Here is a 20757-nt window from a genome sequence, read left to right as displayed (position 1 = left end):
CATGACACTCTGAGATGGCACACTGCCACAAGGGCAGAATAGCTGGTGCTTCACTGTCAAGAAAAATGATGGGCTTGACTAGCTTTCCGTTAGGATATGGCTGGACCCAGACCTCTATTTTTTAAGTTGATGTTTGGTCCAAACCACTTAGCAGGATGATCAAAATAGTAATGTACTGCAAATCCTCTAGTGTGTGTACAGTCTGTATACAATCATTAGCAAAGAGTAGGTCACAGGCCAGCAGCTCTACTGTCTGACTTACTGCAGTCTCTGTAGGCAGACAATGCCATCATCATTAAAATGCAAATACAGATTCCTCAATTATTGACTCAAAATAAAGAGGTGCTGTAGAAAAGATGCTTAAAATAACCCAATATTGACCTGTTTTAAAAAACAAACCAAATCAAAATAAGGCACCCCAATCCTCCACCCAAAAAAACACAACTGAACCCAACCAGTCAAACAAAAAAACAAACTTTCTTCTGTCCATTTTCTATGAAAGGTCTAACATTCCTCTTCAGCTCAGGATCCTTCTCAACATGCCATCAATAAACACTTTAAACAGATTTGTGCAGAAGCCTCTAGGGGACTTCATAATGACAAAGGGTCCAGCTAGGGCTTAAGTCTACCCTCTGTCTTTTTCTTTAAGCAGCCTGTCAGCAAAAATCACATCAAAGGCTTTGTTCAGCCAGAAGACTTATTTGTAACTTTACTTGTAATAATAATTTTTATCTAGTACATCAATAATACAAAAAAATATATATTCATATACTCATCTCTCTCTCTCTATATATAGTATATAGTAGTAAAAATCAAGGACTTCTGCGAGTGCTACAAGCCAAACTACCTGCACTAGCCAAAACAGCAACCCATTCTAATGACCTGAGTGCCAGTTGCCTACTTACCATGGGTGTCTCACCAGCAACACAAGCATGATATCATATGCCAGAAGCCTTGTGGAATCTAAAGCATCCTGCTCATCTAGCAAATTGAAGTACGTAAGGGAACACGCATAAAGAATGAATCAAACCCACAGATACACTGGATTATGTCTAGAAAAACATATGGGAGTAGGAAGGTCTCTTGCAGCAATATCATCAACAGCAGGGTTTGGCTTTTTTTAATTATTTATTTGCAGAAAATGCAATATGAATATAACTGTTAAGATGCCTTCAGATTATTCTTATAGGCAAAATATTTTACATATAGAAATCCTTCTAGGAAGAGAGTATGAAAGAGCAGAAGGTGGAAGGAAAATAAAAGTTAGGACTTCAGGCTGCAATGGACCCCTTTCTTTCATTATTTTTCTTTCAATATGGTATGTCTCAAGGAGCTTTATTTTGTTTCTGCTAAAGTTCCTCTGTCCCCTAAACTATGAATTCAGAAACTGCAAGCTGCTGTTTTTATTTACTTAGTCATTCTAAAAGTTCATTCTGAGTTTAGATCAAATAAATTATATAGCTCATCATTAATAGTTTACATATTTCATCGTCATTACTTATCCTTCTTAACTACTGCCCCCTCATTTTTCAGGAAGAAGGACATTTAGCAAATTAGTGTTCAGCATCAAAGGCTTATTCTTATTCAGTGTGAATATAAAGCTCTGACAAGAAGTGATTTCTAGGAAAATAATGAATCCCTTCAGTACAGCTGACCTAGCTATTCCCATTCAAGTCAAACTAATAGATTTTTTAAATTTCTGTGGTAATTTAATAATCTCACTACCTGTCTCTTTCCTATGAATTCAGTTATGCCGTGCTTTCTCTTTAAATGCAAAATATCACTGAAACTAATTTTTAACATGGATGCAGATAGAGTTAATTCAAACTAGAGGCAGAGCAATGAAAAAAGCTTGTGTTTTGATACCATTAGCTGCAGAATCATTTGATATCAGTTAATGGACTTGTTAAATAACACAAAAATTACTTCTGTCCAAACCTTGCACAGTTGTTCTGTTATGCTCATGCTGGAAAAAAAGCTACTACAAACAACTGTGGAGGAGGGGACTGACAGTATTTACTATTTTTTACCTTACCTTTATTCAGAAAGCCGAAAGTTTTTTTACTACTTCAGATTAAGAGAAGTCCAAACCCTCATTTTTCAGACAAAGTGTATTACATAAGCTTCGGGAAGTTTCAAAGTAGAAGTGTTGAAACAGGCCTTCCCCCCTTCCCTGAAACAGACTGACTAAAATACGCCAATTTGATGAAGAATTTCAGCTGACAAAATTTCAGGGTTTGACAGCATATGGTTCCACTGGAGTTTACTGAATCAGCTATTGTCAGCCTTCAGGGGAGAAAAACAGATAGAATAAATTAGAATAACTTATAGAGCTGGCTCCACTGCAAGTGAGAGTTGAGAATTAAGGAGCAATAACTATTGGGTTTTTGTTTTCAGAACTCACTTTGAAGACCAAAATTCCACCCAGACAGGATGAAAAGCTTAACTCGTTTTTTTCCTACAGCAAGTAGTAATCCACCATGTTCTGAAGTGGAAATACTCCCTCCAAGATACCCACACAGCTATGAGCATGAACTTTTTCAGTCTTCCTGATCTTTCACAGTTTTCAGTAGTGTTGCCCGCAACTGAACAACAGCAACTCTCACAGAGAGAAGCTGTGTCAGGTCAGTGGCCATTACAATGGCAAGGCTTCTTGCTTTTGGCTGCAAAAGGAGTCCCTGCCACCTTTGTCTTTGACTCTACACCACCTTTCTTGCAACTAAAGGTGTGAAGGTTTTTAGGCTCGGAGAGTTGCTGTTGTAAGCTAATTAATTAAACTATTGATTAACTACTAACTATCAAGCATTAATTACGCTGAATTAATTAAGCTATTCATCCTACGGACTATGCAAAATCTTGTTACCTGTTGCCAGCCTGACATATTTATATGTGGTCCAGATACCTGGAGCAAACATCTTTTCTGTTTTTTTATTAGGACAGCAGCTGTCCCGGACAATATCTTCGGATAGGTCTTCAATTTTTGTAGCCAACATTATTTTTCCAGCTATGTTTAAATAGCTCTGCCTCTTCCTCTGCTTTCTGCAGATGTTCAGCATCACAAATAACTAATTCCTGTTCTCTTCCTCATTGTAGTCTCCCTGTCTATTCACTTCTAATAAAAAGAATGTTACAGAAACTAAAATGGCTAACACAATATAAAATGATGATTTTGTCAGTCATTACTGTGTAAACTTCTGTGTTTTATCTCAAACTAGGAAAATGCCCCAGTCATTCAATTAGAATAATCATCAAGAGTCTGGCTCAGCATGCATAAGCAGAAGCTTGTTACACCATTAAAAAATGTTCTTTAAGGGAACACAGTTAAAATAAACACACACTGCACTTGTTAAAGCGAAGAATTACCTTTGTTATGCTTTGATTAAAAACTTCAAGATGAAACGGTCTTTTCCTTAAGAACAGTTGTAATAATAAGAAACCTAACAAATAACTTTTAGTCATAAATTGTGAAATTGACTAAGTGTCTGTTTAAAGGTTGTATTTAAAACAAATGCCCAGATCAAGGATGAACCGTTTCTCAAGACAAGATACATTTATCTCCAGGCTTAGAAAATGAGATTTATTTACCTTGTTTGGTTTTATTTGATACTGTTCTTGGGTTTATATCGTGTCCTGAGTTTTATTCTTGAAACAAAACCATGATTTTTTTTCTTTAAATAAATGGAAGTTTTCATTTAATTATTTACTTCCTAAAGTCAGAGCATTAGTAAAATATTAACCATAAGAGTTTTGTAAAATACAGTGACAAAACCAATATTTTTTACTTTGAGTTTTTATCATTTTTGTTTAAATACATGGCACAGCATAACAGGCTGTCTTTAGATCTACCACAGATTTCATGTAAATAATGAGCAGCTGTTTCCTACTGAAAATGTGATCCAACATATAAGTCACATGTCGGCAAGTAATTTATAACAAATTATTATAGTTTAATTCTGTTTATATGCTTGCTGTAAATGAACACTTGCTTCATGGGTGAATTTGATTAAAATCAAACTGGTTTACATCTCCAGTTCACACGTGAGCCATTATCTTGTCATCTGATATACTGTGTGCACAAACTCCTAATCAGTAGCTTTTAAAATAGAACTAATTTTAAACATTTTTACTTTGTAAATCCAGCTGTTTTGATTAAACACAGTAATAAAAAATATTCATTTTGTGTAATGAACCAAAATAATGAGATTTCATCTGTGAATATTGTTGTACACGAATGATAGCTTCTTCCTAGAAATATTTGGCAATTCACAGGTAAAATAAATTTTACATTAGGATGCATGCCAGTGAACTAATTTTCTCCTTATTTAGCAAGCAGAGAGAAAGGTGTAAACACAGTGAAAGCAAATGTAATTAAATTGAAAAATTGGGGCAAAATGTGGTATTCGTACAACTGCACTTTGGTAAAAAAGTCTTAAAAGGTTATTTATTTTAAAAAATATTTTATTGACTTTCTTATATTCCTTTTATAAAATCAAAGACATATATTCGTCTTACTGCCACATCACTGTTTGATCTTTGATTTGAAGTGTGATTGTAAAGAGATGCATAAATTAGAAAAAATCTTCACTGTCAATGCTATAAAAATTGAAACTAGTTGCATGGTTCAAGACCCGCCATGTTGTCCAAGTCTCGCCCTGTAAAACAGAATGAGTCGCATGGAGAATCTGTCATAGGAAGGTCTGAAGAATTGAAATACTTGTCGAATAGCGATTTGGAAAAAAAACCCATGGCAATCAAAGCTGCGATGATCACTTTGTTCATAGATTACTATTGCTTCATAAAATTGGTTTTATTCACTAAATACAGTAATTTTCAGCTTTGTCAGAATATTTGTATAAATCCAAAATTCGTTAATTTGAACAGCTCCATTACAATGATGATTTATTATGTTAGTAATGTTATTTAGTTAGTTAGTTAGTTAGTAAATGTTAGACTATTGTCTAACAAAGGAGATGATGAAACTTAGAAAGAAGGTCTGTGTCTGTTTCATGATTAAGAAGTGAAGCTGCAAATGTTTCATCATAAAAATTGTTCTCTGTTTAAAACTTGTAAACAAAAGTATGGGTAATTGCAATACTTGTAAAAATCCTATTAATTTATATAAGTGTACATTTTTAGAAGTCTTTTTTTTCCAAAACTCAGGTTAATTATAGCATGCCTTGGCAGTGACTAAGATCTAACACCATCCCTTGTTCTTACAAAGCCCATTAGGATGAGAGAAAACAAGGGTAGCGGAAAGAGAAGTTTGCCCCATCTGCATATTCAGGAACTGAAGTCTCAGGAGATGAGGAAATCTGTTACACTGCAAAACCCAGCATCCTGGCCACTGGCAGAATAACGCACTGTGAGAGCTGCTGGTCACTGCAGGACTGGTGTGGCAGCCAAGCAAGGGGTCATCAGAAAGACACTTATGGCGACACCTTCCTAAATTGATCAGGAGTGACAGAGAAAACAGTTCAAGATTTGAGGGGGGGGGGCACGATTAGGAATAGGTGGATGCCTTCTGCTGTCCTGGCTAAATATCATGAATCTTTAAATTATTTTGGTATAACTGGCCTCCTGGGAAAAATGACTTAAGAGAGTCAACAGAATATTCAGTATTTAGACAGAAGGAGTGCTTCTTTGCAGGAAGGAGCTGTGCTTCCAAGAGGCTAGATTGGAAGCAGAGTTATATCTGGAAAATCAAGTATGAGATAGTTTACGCCCTAAAGGAATCACCTCTACTGGAAAGCGGCGCTTCAGGACCACAGGTTATATCTGGGTGCCTCAACACAATTCCAGCTCAGGAAGACTGCCAACAAGTAATGCAGATCACGTGTCAGACCGCACTATTTCACAATGTGCCTGCGGTTTGTTGGGAAAGAACTGGTTCACCTCCCTACTGGGCAAATCACAACTCTGGCAGATTTCTTTTACTATTGAATCTCCAATGTAGAAATATCTTTGAGACATCACACGGTTTTCACTCTCAAAAAACTACAGACACTGCCAAAAGTCATAATACTGCTGCACGCTATGCAAAGGGCATGTGAAGGGAAAGCTAATTAGGTGGTGGAAGAAAGACGGGATTTACTAATCATGTATCACCATACTTGCTGTACATTTGTTAACTGTTATCAGAACCATAATAATTATGAACCTGTACTAACAGCTTTGATTATTACTAGCTGCAGAGAAAAGGAAAGAACATTATTAGTATGCCACAGAATCACTGATGGGAAATGACTTACCTGCCAGGCAGAGTGCCATATACTGTCTTGAGCTGCTGATGAAATTTTTATGTGTATTTCTTCTGACAAATTCTAAAATGTCTTTTCTGGGTACAGTCTGAGACCTATAAATTCACACATATATAAGAAAGTGCAGGTGCACCATACACTTCAGTCTACTCTCACTAGCTATATGCACATAACTGATTTTCACTTAATATGTGTTTAAAAGTGAGTTGAAGAGTAGCACAGAATGGAAATACAGTGGTCCTACTGGTAAGTTAGCTTCAATTTTATTTTCCTCATTAGAGAACAGTGTCTAAAGTGGGCACTTAACCTTCTTTTTCCCATAATCATCATCGAACGCTTTCTTCGTATGTATATTAATTTATAGTACCTACAAAATAGAAAGACTATAATGTCTCTGAAACCCTAATGATACAATGTGGAAAACACTAGCTTGTACTTCAGCCCATTCTTTACAGAACTTCATTACTGTAGTATTTGACCACCACAAGGTCTCATATATATATATATATTTACATCTGTGAGGTAGTCCGCCACTTTTACTATTTTATAAATGGGAAATGATGTTTCCCGGAAAAACATTTTAACACAAACAGTGTATGGTAGAGATGGTTGCCCCTTTATCTCAGGACTTAAAACAAATTAATTATTTCAGTGGATTTCCCCCTTGAAGGCTATTTTTTAGACTTCATTTCTTCCATTAGCAGTTCTTATGGGACTATGTAGAAGTAAAGTAACTTGTATTAAGTTCTTTTCCAAAAGTTCCATTTATCATTGCCTAGTGAAGTAGGAAGAGCATACTCTGAGGAAAAAAAGAGCAAATTCATGAATGTGTCAGCAAAATGGCACTTACAGTAAAACTTATCATTGGGAAGTGCCTATGTTTGAATGGGATTGGGAGAAAGCTCACAAAAAAATTAAGGCTTGATCCAGAACATGCTTCCTAAAAGCCATAGGGAGAGAACTAGAGAGTATTACAGTGTATGTTCATAATGTCACGCATTTAGCAAAATCCATAAATAGACAGTGACAAATACAAAGAGTAAAAAACCTCTAGGTGTTACAGTTTGTTCTAAGAATATTTTAATGTGGTCTGCCTACATAGTTGTGCATCTTAAAATACTGTGTTTGAGCGGGAGAGAGGCACAGGATTTGATGCAATAGTGCATAGCAAAGTGGTAAAGAAGAGAAATGAGACCAAGCACAAGAACTAAACAAAACCGAAGACAGGCAAGACGTGTAAGCCCTATCAAAAAGGCAGCAGCAAGAATCTGTGCCAGAAAATGGAAGACATCCTGAATGAGGGAAACAAAACGTGTATAGGTCCTACTGATGCTCCAGTTTATCTGTTTTTTGTATTTAATGAATTTATTTGGCATTTTTTATCCCTCCATGTAGGGGCAAAATACAGATTCAAAATACAATTCTTCAGCTACTTTAGTCCTGGTAGAAGTCCTGTTTCGGTCAAGGCCCTTTCTTCTTCTTGAGAGTCACAAAATAGTGACCATTCAAACAAAAGAATAAAATATATAAAGTACAGATTCCCTGTTCCAGAAATGTCTGCTTTTCTCTAAACATTATTTTTAACGTGGAAGTGTGTATCTTCATGCACATATGTGTGTGTGGCAGAAGATGGCTGAGTCTGTGAATGTGATGAAGGGGAACAGACTTCTCAAGGCTTCTTAGTTTCAGACATAGTTTTGTTATTTGCATTTGTTCTGAAATGCCAAACTAAAAGCACAGATCATTCTCAGCATTGCAGTTGGCGAGAGTGACTGCTCAGACTGAAACTGGAGTCAGACAGCTGAAGGCAACATCAAAAAATGTTTTAGGAAGCTCATAAATTTTTACCTGAGTTTTAATCAAGAGTTAATCCTGTAATGTAGTCAGACCAAAGAACTATTAATACCAAACAGTCCATGGCACTAACTAGAATGTAGCAGACAATTTAGTAATCAAAACTGATAAATACTGGTAAACCTATGCAGTAAGTAAAGATCATACTTTCAATTATTTTTTGCTTCACACTTATCAGACTTCTGAATGTTTTTTGAAGTACTGAAATCTGATGAAAGCCTGAAATTCTACTCAGAGATGCTATGGGAACTGACACTTCTACATGCTGAAGGATAATTTTAGACAAATACTATTACTATCTTGGACAAAGAAGCAAAAATGCTAAGTAATATTTAAACACTAGTAGTGAGAAACCCTTTCATTATAATTTGGATTATTTGTTGCTAAAACACAAGATAATAATGAAGTTAATGTATGTCATATCTTTGCCTGGCAGCTGGCAAATACGCACTAGACAGCCACTCACTCTCCCCTCCCTTTCCCCCCCAGTGGGACAGGGAGGACAAATGGACAAAAGTGGAAATTTGTGGGCTGAGATAAAGACAGTTTAACAGGACAACAAAGTAAATACCAGTATTACTACTAATAATGATAATAGTGATGATAATGATAATCATAATGATGACAATGAGTTTGCAAAACAAACTGTATACAATACAATTTTTCTCACTACCTGATTATTGATTCGCAGCCTAGAGAAAAAAGTTTAAACTCCTGGCCAAAAGAGGGTTCAAAACTCCCAGAAATGAGAGAGAAAAATAGCTTCCTGCCCCCCTGGCTAACCCCCTCTAATAAAATGAACTTGACATCTATGATATGGAATATTTCCATTGGCTAGCTTGGGCTAGCTCTCTGCCTGTACTCCCTCCCAGCTCCTGCATACTTGTTCTTTAGCTGCACATCAGACTCTGGGAAAAAGTCCTTGATATACAGCAACAATTGAAAATGTCAGTGCTACCCACATTCTTCTTGTACCAAATCCAAAACACAGCAGCTACTGGGAGGAAAATTAATTCTATCCCAGCTGAAACCAAGAGAATGTGCAACTTAATATTTCAGCAATAAGTACTTTTTATTTATCAGGTTCACATGTAGTTATTATAGAATACCCACACTTATTTATCCTATGTAATTCTAACAGCCATCAAAACAGTTGTACATAAAAAGCACACCCATAACTAAGCTCATGTAAATTTTCAGTTTTAATTACCTTACGCATTGGACATATTTGCAACTTGGAAAATACTGTTCAAATTGCACATGGTCATGAAAAACTCATGACTGAAGAAAATCATCACCTAATGTATAATCATCAACTCCTTCATCTTTCAGTAAATCCTGTTCATCTTTGAGGTACTGTACTAAGGAAAATAGAATGATAGAGATGGTTCCACTATAATCTCTAGAAAACCATTCTCTTTCACTTAGAATAGTTTCACACCGTAAAGTATTACTATAATATAGTATGAATCCTGCATTTTGTCTGTATTGTTTAGATCATTACATTTATGATAATATATTGATGCCGTGAAAAGCCGGAGTTAAAGACTCAATAGTAAGAAGACTGTTAAGCAGCTATTCTTTTATTGCAGAATTGGAAACACAGGGGATCTCTCTTCCAATTGTGTGTGTCAAACACCCTTTTATTCCAAGATAAATACAATCACAATATACATATTAATTATATTTCTGAGAAATGCTTAACATATTTATGGGTTTTCTGAGAACTAATTAGCATATTGTTATCTTTCATGCATGTCTGTTGGTGCCTTCGAGTGGTCGTCGGGGGTCTTCAGATGAAGACTTGTACTCTTCGTCACATTGTCCGCTGGTTGACCTTTGTTTCTGTGCAAACTCAGTTCTAAGATCACATATACTGTGTCCTTCTAGCTTGTTTTTTTCTGGTCTTATTGCCCTCTTGGTGTGTCTTTATGTCTGTAGCTTGGTGCATCTGCCCTCCCAAGGCCGAGCTGTCTGGAGTAGAATTATTTAGGAGTCCCTTATCCTACAGCTATCCTGATTATCCACTGAGGACCAAGACTTGCTTTGGTTTTAGTTATTTTGTCTAATGACTTAAAGTGATAACATACCTACATACATCCACTACATTCCTAAGTGGAAATAGGGGTTAGTACAATAGCTACAGCATTAGATCACTTTGTATGCAAGAATACAAACTGTAAGAATAAAAACTGCTAACAACTAGAAAATACAATTAAAGCTATTTTGTTATAGTTTCACATTTCTTATTATCCCTTCTACCAATATGATGTGAACGTACATAAAATTAGCAGCAAGAGTACTGAATCCATTTGCAATCACGACTCAGACACTTTAAGACATAGCTACTGACTTTAAGAATCTGTTGCTATCAACGTCATTTAACATTTGAACGTCACAGGATTTCAAGAGGTCTAATTCTCTGCTCTTCTTTTGCAATCTGAAAAATGAATGCAAATTATGTGAGATTATGCTAATAGAATAGTGTTTCATCCCTTTATCACCTAGCTGAAGGCAGAAGTGAGGCAGAATTAAGACCCTGCTATCACAGACTTCTCTGTCACCACTTACTAATCAATCTAACCTGGCATGTCCCTGAGAGAGCTGGAAAAAACACAGTGGAGGGTCTTGGAATTAAATGCTAACAGAACTGGAGATAAAGGAAGGAAAAAATACAGACATCTTTAAATTTTTCCTATGACTAGGGCAACAAGGATCTATGAGAAGTGTATGTTAGGATAATATATAATATATGCTAAGACTGGTGGTGCTAACTCACTCAAAATTTACTGCATGGAGCGTATTTTGAACCAAAAGTTTGAACTGTATAAAGCTTGATCCCTTTGGATGAAAGTTAGCTGAGACAGGATAAAGATCTATGGATTCATATCCAGTGTAAGACTCTCAGGAAAGCCTTCTCATTAAAATTTGCGGATCAGGACCATCTTTTAACATGTTTGTGCTACTTCATTTCTGTGGTGGATTGAAATTGCGTGGCAGCTAAGCCCCCACCCTGACACTCACTGCCACTGCAGTAGGGTGGGAGAAAGCACCAGAAGGGCAAAAGTGATAAAAACTCACAGGTCAAGGTAAAGACAAGTTAATAAACAAAATAAACCTGCATGCACAAACAAATCAAAATAAGGCATTGATTCAGTACATCACATTGACATGCAGTTGTTTAGCCATCTCCAGGAAAGCAGGGCTTCAGCAAGTGTAATGGTTACTTGGGAAGACAAAAGCCGTAACCCCAAATCTCCACCCTTTCTTCATTCCTTGAGCTTTTATTGCTGAGCGCAAGATCTTATGGTATGGAATATCCCTTTGGTCAGTTTGGGTCAGCCATCCTAGCTGTGTCTCCTCCCAGCCTGTTGCCTAGCCCCAGCCTACTCTCTGGGAGGGGCAGAGTGATAAAAAGAAAAGGCTTTGATGCTGTGTATGCACTACTCATCAATAGCTAAAACAATGTACTATCAATACTGTTTTGATCACAATTCCAAAACACAGCATTATACAGGCTCCATTTAAACAGTATTGCTGAATGTTCTGAGATTAGTAGAAAAATATTCTTGTATAGGATCAAATCTGAGAAATCCATGTTTTCAGTAAATTAAATAAGTTTTTGCAAATTTGCATCTTATCCTTTAGCATTGTGGTAGCTCCAGCAAGATGTCAGGATCCTTAGGGAAAAGGAAGAGATGAGAACAGAAGTTAACTTACAGATTTCTTAAATTTATTGTGCTTTTTGCTTGGCATGTCACCATGCCACAGTGACAGAGAATATAAGGCTCTGTAAAACTTATTTTGAGTGATCCAGAAAAAAAGGTATGATCCCTTTATTATTAAAGGCAGGGCTAACATGCTGGCTGGAAGTGATTAAGCTGACATCATGAAGCTATCAAATACAATGCTTATTAGAACTGTATAAGAGAAGGCTGCTTTTGAACCACATAGTTTCACAAAATAGCCTTCGTGCTGGTATGTCCTTATTCTTTCAACTCACAGGTTTTTTCTCCTTCAATAAATAGACCAGGAAAAACAAATATTTTGTAAGGATCTTCTGTACTGAGAATGACTCCACTTGAAAAAACCTGTATTTTAGTATTAAAGGCTTATAGAGGACTAGAGAGAGAGATATTGTTTAATGTAACTTTTCTGGAATTTTTAAACTACGGAATTTTTACTCTTTTTGTAAATAGTAGGAAATGTTGATAATAGCACAACAGATGTCAGTGGACCTGAAGAGTTAATAGGACCCTGCAAGCTTGTTGGCAACTATGAGAGAAGCAGTCTAGATGGATGTCTAAGAGAAAGAGGAGTGGGATGGAGACTCAGGGGGTCACAGTTGACATTCTGAGACAGAGTTCATCAAATACTCCAGCTTTTGTTTTTCTTTTCTTTTCCTCTATGCTTGTCTGTCTTTACCTCCAAAATTAGTTCCACTTTGACGGTAAGCAAGTCCATTTTTAACTACATAAAAGACAGTTATATCCTTGTGATTCAATCTCCTTTAACAAGCTGAAGAAAAAACCCTTCCCATCAAAGTGAGAAAGGTTTTTAAAATTTTCACAATTGCAATGCTGCATCATCACCAACATAACATCTTATGATACTGTAGAACAGCAAGCTGCATAGCAAAGTATTTAAGCATGTGATTTTTTGTTTCCTTCTACTTTCATAGGCAGACATACAGTAACACATTCTGGCCTCTTGGATATTTTTTGTTTACTCCCTAACAAAATGGTCTTTTATCCTCTGTCATAGGTGAAAAAACAGCTTTACACTGTGAACACCAACAGAAAGCAGATAACTGGATATATGTGTGTGTGTGAATGGGTGGGTGGGTGAATGTTCAAAACTGAAATTTTGAACTCTTAAGCAGAAGCCTGCTACTTGCTAACAGTGACAGATATAGTCTGTATGTAAATTTTGGCAGCATCTGGACAGAACAAAAGTGTCATGTCCAGAATCCTCCAATTAACAATGACACACAAGACAGAACCACTAATTAAGAGTCTGATCATGTCTTGTTTTTCTGCTTATAGACTGTTTAAATAGTGACAACAGGAGAACTGGGGATTTGGAAAGAAGGGCTTGCACAGAAAAGAAGAATTCCTATAAGAAGTGGTCTTGTAAAGAAGTTGATGCTGAAAAGAAGGTGAAGATCTTGGTTGGAGGAAAGATCCTGAAAGGAAGGGAAGATCCTGGAAATCAGGGAGTTAAAAACCAAGGGATACGTGGGGACATTGGCTGGCAACACCCAAGATGGGTAATGATGAGCAGAGGTACAGCAGGAACCAACCTGATTTTCTGGAGACCTTCCTGGGTTAGCAGCAACTTCTCTGTACTGAAAGGATGGAGAGGCCTAGGGAACACAGTGTTGCATGGGAGTGAGTGACTGAATGTCTGAGATAACCAAGCAGGGCAAAGCTCTCACTGCGCTTGTTCTTAAATAAACCACAGTATCTAGATCCACTCTGGTCTGTCTTTTACTCTGTCTCACCTGTGACGCTCATCACTGGTGTTCTTTGTCTTTCCCTATTGATTTCCCAGTACCTGCAGTGTGTTTTTTTTCCCCAGTAGGAGCAATAGCAGTGGTGGTAGCAACCTGATCAGGCCTGTTTGCATCTGTTTGGCCCTGGCTCAGAGCGGTTCCTGGGATAGGTACCTCTTTCCTTTCTTTCTGGTCCTGTTTGAAGAAGCCCTTACCTCTTTGTTGCAATCATGCCTTAGCCATTCACCTCATTGTTTAAGTGGTGAGGCTATCGTGTAGCTGTTACCATGAAGTAAGAGGGTGAAACATGAAAAGGTAATTTTCCACACAATGATAAAAAAAAATATTATTTTTTCTTCTGCTTACCCTGAATTGAAACTATAACACAGAGTTTTGTTCCCAAGCGAAGGCCATATGGATGAAAATGATGAAACCATTTGCAGCAAATAAGAAACCCCAATATTTTAACTGACCATTTCTCTAGGCAATTTTTTTAGCAATTCAGAATTAGTGTTGCTTTGACAGAGTCCTGGCACACATGTTTTAACCACATATATGGTATCTGCTCTATGCAAATAGTTTAAATGGTTAAAGTTAGAGCTTTCAGTGATCTGGCAGTAACCTGTCTTGCTAATATATGCACTAAAAGCAAACATGGAAGGTACACACAGAGGAAAATAATTTAGAAATTACAACTGATCTACTAAACATCTTTTTTTTTACATTCTATACACATAGAAGGTAAAATCAACTGTTATGACCTTGTAAGCCTGTAGATTTTTCTCCTGTTTTTTTTTCCACAGTACAGTTATACAAAGCCAATATTTAAATTCCATGGCATGCCACATTGAGAACATCGTAAAACGTATTAGCAAGAACATCTAAAATGAAGCAAGTAGCTTTGGTTTTCTGCTACTAAATGAACCTAATACTGTACAATTACTGGGCTGACTTTCTGCAGAAATTTCAGGGTTGTCCATCATGGAGCCAGCTGGCTACAACAAGAACTAAGCAGACAGAGTGTAAATTTCAGGATCTATTTATTATACAAGTATCTGCTAATACTATTTCCTTATCCAGCTTGAACACCTGAGACATTCGTAGTCGTGGGTACTGTGTTCAGTTTTGGGCCCCTCACTACAAGAGAGACATTGAGGTGCTGGAGCATGTCCAAAGAAGAGCAATGAGGCTGGTGAGGGGTCTAAAGAAAAAGTCTTATGAGGAGTGGCTGAAGGAAGTGGGGCTCTTTAGTCTGGAGAAAAGGAGGCTGAGGGGGGACCTTATTGCTCTCTACAACTACCTGAAGGGAGGTTGTAGTGAGGCTGGTGTTGGTCTCTTCTCCCAAGTGACTAGCGATAGGACAAGAGACAATGGCCTCAAGTTGTGTCAGGGGAGGTTTAGATTGGATATTAGGAAAACTTTCTTTACTGAAAGAGTGGTCAGGCATTGGAACAGGGTGTCGAGGGAGGTGGTGGAGTCACCATCCCTGGAGCTGCTCAAAAAACATGTAGATGTGGCACTTTGGGTTATGGTTTAGTAGGCATGGTGTTGTTGGGTGGATGGTTGGACTTGATGATCTTAGAAGTCTTTTCCAACCTGTGATTCTATGATTCTATGATTCCATGATTCTATGATCTACACTGCAGCTCATACAGCCTGTTGAGATAGGATGAAAATTTCTGGTTAGTGTGACTTCCACATGTCTTGCTTCTGAGGCATGAGCTTGCTAGGCAAGAACAGTTCAGGCACAGTTTCAAAAACACTGTAGCCTGCACATTACTTATATCCTTGTCCTGGGTTTGACCAGAACAGGGTTAATTTTCACCGGAATCCAGGAAGGGGCACAGCCGGGGGGTGGGGGCTGACCCCACCTGGCCAAACAGAGCCCAGTATTCCATACCATGTGACGTCACCCTGGGTTCCGGTGGGGGGGGGGGGGGGGCGGCACGGCGGGAACGCACTCGTGGCTTGGGCGGGCGCAGCGCCGGTCCGGTTTCGGGAGAGCGGCTGTTGTACGGTTCGTGGTTGTGTTTTCTCCTTATTTGTATCGTTGTTGTTCCTGTTTCCCTCTGTTTGCTGTTCTGTTAAACTGCCCTTATCCCGACCCACCAGTTTCTGCCTCTTTTTTTCCATTCTCCTCCGCACGCCGGCAGGGGGAGGGGCGGCCGCGTGGCGCTTTTGTTGCCGGCGGCAGCCGAAACCAAAACATTAAATTGGCGCCCAACGTGGGGCAGGGATAACGGCAGGGCTGAGCAGCAGGTGTTAAAACTGTTTTCTTAGATTTGCTTAAATTTTGTTATACGCATTTACTGTGTTAGTTAAAGTCGCCGGCAAAAATGTTTCTGACTTTGATCAAATATCTCTGCTACGTAAATCCTTACTTGCTGTATGTGTTTGTGGCCGTGCTGTTTGTTACCTCGGGAAAAAAGATCAGGATGATGATTTTGCTGTACTGTACGATATCGACTTATGATATGATAACATCACTGTGCATGAAATTAGTCTTGTATTTGCATGCGGCACTGCGGTCATTTCCGTACCTCGGATCCTATGTCTTAGATTTTGTTAATAATCAAACCCAGTCTGTGGGGAAAGCCGAAGGGGATACCTTCCCCCACTCTTTCGCCCCCCCTCTTTCCCTCAGGCTGGTCCTAACTGCTTTTGAGAGTTTCGAGTACCCGTGGGATGCTCAGGCCAGCACTCTCCTTTTGTTCTGCCTCCTGAATGGGTTTCAGCTTTTGTTTAGGGTTCAGCAAGTCGTTAAGAACATCGTGCAGAGACCTGCCCCGGGACCGGATAGCTGTGAGTGGCTGGGTGTGTGGGACAGCATGGGCAGATGTCTAGAGCAGTGGGCACCACCGGTGTGTTTTAAACTCACCCCTGAACAAATACAGAATCCGGACAATCTGGTAAAATATCTGAAAAAAGTGTGCTGCCACCCTGGGAACTCCAGAGAGACACAGATCACCACAATGTGCTGGGGTCTGGCCCATGCCTACCGAGCCCTGTTCAACACTGTTCAGTGCCTTAAAGGGGAAAGGGGGGGAAGCGAAGCGGCAGGCGCTGCAACTGGCGCTGCCCCCCCAGCCGGCCCTGCAGCCCCTCCAGCTCAGCAGGCAGTCACAGCCCGCCAGACTGGCACCGCCGCTGCCACAGCTGCAGGGTCTGCCTCGGTTTCCCTGGCAGGCACAGCAGCTGCTCCAGCCCCAGCTCCAGCTGCAGGCAGCGTGGCTGAGCCCAATGACCAACCTGTGCCAGTAGCAGTCGCCCCTGTAAAACTAAAAAAAGACGCAAAGAGAGCAGATCGCTCTGGGAGGGATGACGATGAGCCAGGGTCATCACAGGAGATAGAGACAGAGATCATCACCCGGTCACTGTCCCTGGGCGAGCTGCGAGACATGCGGAAAGATTTCAGCCGCCACCCAGGTGAGCACATTGCCACCTGGCTGCTGCGGTGCTGGGATAACGGGGCCAGCAGCTTGGAATTAGAGGGCAAGGAAGCCAAGCAGCTGGGATCCCTGGCCAGGGATGGGGGCATTGACAAGGCCATTGGGAAAAAGGAACAAATCCTCAGCCTCTGGAGGAGACTTCTGTCAGGCGTGAGGGAGAGGTACCCCTTCAGTGACGATTTTGTATGCTATCCTGGCAAGTGGACCAATATGGAAAGGGGTATTCAGTACTTGAGGGAATTAGCTGTGCGGGAGCTGGTTTACTGTGACACAGACGATGAGCAGGTACCCACAGACCCAGATGAACTCCAGTGCTCACAATCCATGTGGAGGAAGTTTGTGCGGAGTGCACCCTCCTCGCATGCCAACTCACTGGCAGTTGTAAACTGGAAAGGTAAAGACACACCAACAGTGGACGAGGTGGCTGTCAGACTCCGCCAATATGAGGAAAGTCTCTCTTCCTCCCTTGTCTCAGCCGTGGAGAAACTGGTCAAGCGACTAGACAGGAATATGTCCTACTCCCCACCTGTACGGGCCAGTGTCTCAGCTGTTAGGGGCAGGCGTTTCTCTGCTCAGGAGAGGGAATACAGAGGCTATACACCCCGGGACACCCTGTGGTTCTACTTGCGTGACCACGGAGAGGACATGAGGAAGTGCAATGGAAAACCCACCTCAAGTCTAGAGGCCCGAGTAGGTGAGTTGCGAGGTAAAACAATCACCAAAGAGGATTCTGTTAGGAAAACTGCCGCTCCAGTTTCCAAAAGCCAGCTCTCCAGACCAGGTAGAAAGTTTGACCTTGATTCTGATCCTCTGGAGGGGACCTCCAAGTCATTTTTACAGCAGGTGAGCAGCAAATTCTCTGACGAGGATTAGAGGGGCCCTGCCTCCAGCCAGGTGGAGGAAAGGGACAACCGTGTCTATTGGACGGTGTGGATTCGGTGGCCTGGCACGTCAGATCCACAAGAGTATAAAGCTCTAGTGGACACTGGTGCACAGTGTACTTTAATGCCATCAGAGTTCAAAGGGTCAGAGTCCATTTGCATTTCGGGAGTGACAGCGGAGTCACAAGAGCTGAGTGTACTGGAGGCTGAAGTGAGCCTCACTGGGCAGGACTGGCAGAAGCACCCCATTGTAACTGGCCCCGAGGCTTCGTGCATCCTTGGGATAGACTATCTTAGGAGAGGGTATTTCAAGGACCCAAAGGGGTATCGGTGGGCTTTTGGCATAGCTGCTTTGGAGACGGAAGAAATTAAACACCTGTCCATTTTGCCTGGTCTCTCGGAGGATCCTTCCGTTGTGGGGTTGCTGAGCGTTGAAGAACAACAGGTGCCAATCGCAACCACTACAGTGCACCGGCGACAGTATCGTACCAACCGAGACTCCCTTCTCCCCATTCATCAGCTGATTCGCCAGCTGGAGAGTCAAGGAGTGATCAGCAAAACTCGCTCACCCTTTAATAGTCCCATATGGCCAGTGAGAAAATCTACTGGAGAGTGGAGACTGACAATAGACTACCGTGGCCTGAATGAAGTCACACCACCGCTGAGTGCTGCTGTGCCAGACATGCTAGAACTTCAATATCAGCTGGAGTCAAAGGCAGCCAAGTGGTATGCGACAATTGACATCGCTAATGCATTCTTCTCCATCCCTTTGGCAGCAGAGTGCAGGCCACAGTTTGCTTTCACCTGGAGGGGCATCCAGTACACCTGGAATCGACTGCCCCAGGGGTGGAAACACAGTCCCACCATTTGCCATGGACTAATCCAGACTGCACTGGAAAAGGTGAAGCCCCAGAACATCTGCAGTACATCGATGACATCATTATATGGGGCGACACAGCGGAGGACGTTTTTGAGAAAGGGGAGAAAATAGTTCAGATCCTTCTGAAAGCCGGTTTCGCCATTAAGCGAAGTAAAGTAAAGGGACCTGCGCAAGAGATCCAGTTTTTGGGAATAAAATGGCAGGATGGGCGCCGTCAAATCCCAATGGATGTCATCAACAAAATAGCAGCTATGTCTCCACCCACCAGCAAAAAGGAAGCACAGGCCTTCCTGGGTGTTGTGGGTTTTTGGAGGATGCACATCCCAAATTACAGCCAGATTGTAAGTCCTCTGTACCACGTGACCCGGAAGAAGAATGATTTTGAATGGGGCCCTGAGCAACGACAGGCATTTGAACAGATTAAACGGGAGATAGTTCATGCCGTAGCCCTTGGTCCAGTCCGGTCAGGGCAAGATGTTGAAAACGTGCTCTACACCGCAGCCGGGGAGAATGGCCCAACCTGGAGTCTCTGGCAGAAAGCACCAGGGGAGACTCGAGGTCGACCCCTGGGGTTTTGGAGCCAGGGATACAAAGGATCCGAGGCCCGCTATACTCCCACTGAAAAAGAGATTCTGGCAGCATATGAAGGCGTTCGAGCTGCTTCAGAAGTGGTTGGCACTGAAGCACAGCTCCTCCTAGCTCCACGATTGCCGGTCCTGGGGTGGATGTTCAAAGAGAGGTTCCCCTCTACGCATCATGCCACTGATGCTACGTGGAGTAAGTGGGTCTCGCTGATCACACAGCGTGCCCGAATGGGAAACCCCAGTCGCCCAGGAATTCTGGAGGTCATCATGGACTGACCAGAAGGCAAAGATTTTGGAGCATCGCCAGAGGAGGAGGTGACACGTGCTGAAGAGGCCCCACTGTATAACCAGCTGCCAGAAGATAAGAAACAGTATGCCCTGTTCACGGATGGGTCCTGTCGCATTGTGGGGAAGCAGCGGAGGTGGAAGGCTGCTGTATGGAGCCCTACACGACAAGTCGCGGAAACTGCCGAGGGAGAAGGTGAGTCCAGCCAGTTTGCAGAGGTGAAAGCCATCCAGCTGGCTTTAGACATTGCCAGTCGAGAGAAGTGGCCAGTGCTCTATCTTTACACCGACTCTTGGATGGTGGCCAATGCCTTGTGGGGGTGGCTGCAGCAATGGAAGAAGAACAACTGGCAGCGCAGAGGCAAACCTATCTGAGCTGCCCCATTGTGGCAAAATATTGCTGCCCGTCTGGAGTAGTTGGTTGTAAAAGTCCGTCACGTGGACGCCCACGTCCCTAAGAGTCGGGCCACTGAAGAACATCAAAACAACCACCAGGTAGATCAGGCTGCTAAGATTGAAGTGGCTCAGGTGGATCTGGACTGGCAACATAAGGGTGAACTGTTTATAGCTCGGTGGGCCCATGACACCTCGGGCCACCAAGGAAGAGACGCGACATACAGATGGGCTCGTGACCGAGGGGTGGACTTGACCATGGACACTATTGCACAGGTTATCCATGAATGTGAGACATGTGCTGCAATCAAGCAAACCAAGCGGGTAAAGCCTCAGTGGTCTGGAGGACGATGGCTAAAATATAAATATGGGGAGGCTTGGCAGATTGACTACATCACACTGCCACAGACCCGCCAAGGCAAGCGCTATGTGCTCACAATGGTGGAGGCCACCACCGGATGGCTGGAAACCTACCCTGTGCCCCATGCCACCGCCCGGAATACCATCCTGGGCCTGGAAAAACAAGTCCTGTGGCGACATGGCACTCCTGAAAGAATCAAGTCAGACAACGGGACTCACTTTCGCAACAGCCTCATAGACACCTGGGCCAAAGAACACGGTATTGAGTGGGTGTATCACATCCCCTACCATGCACCAGCCTCTGGAAAGATTGAACGTTA

Source organism: Opisthocomus hoazin, chromosome 1 (assembly GCF_030867145.1).
Source record: "Opisthocomus hoazin isolate bOpiHoa1 chromosome 1, bOpiHoa1.hap1, whole genome shotgun sequence".
Taxonomy (NCBI): domain Eukaryota; kingdom Metazoa; phylum Chordata; class Aves; order Opisthocomiformes; family Opisthocomidae; genus Opisthocomus; species Opisthocomus hoazin.
Note: the sequence above shows the minus strand (reverse complement) of the source record.